Source organism: Palaemon carinicauda, chromosome 43 (genome assembly GCF_036898095.1).
Source record: "Palaemon carinicauda isolate YSFRI2023 chromosome 43, ASM3689809v2, whole genome shotgun sequence".
Taxonomy (NCBI): Eukaryota; Metazoa; Arthropoda; class Malacostraca; order Decapoda; family Palaemonidae; genus Palaemon; species Palaemon carinicauda.
The window spans coordinates 17,601,057-17,601,425 of NC_090767.1; positions in this window are offsets into that span (position 1 = coordinate 17,601,057).

The window sequence follows — 369 nt, forward strand, 5'->3', positions numbered from 1 at the left end:
GAGAGAGAGAGAGAGAGAGAGAGAGAGAGAGAGAGATATTAATATCAATATTGAGAAAAAAATGATATGAAAATTTTCAAATGAAATATATATATATATATATATATATATATATATATATATATATATATATATATATATATATATATATATATATATATATATATATTGTTTTAGATTTTCCACTTTTTCTGAAATGAGAATCTGGTCAGAAATAGAATACTTGAAAGTTTGTGAGAATTTCTTCGCCTTCCCATATTATGTCTGGCTGGATCATCAACCCTCAATCGATGTTTTACTTCCACGACTGCACAATTGATTGGCACTCAAGTGTCACGCCCATCAAGGGTCTGCCTCCCTTCCTCCCGT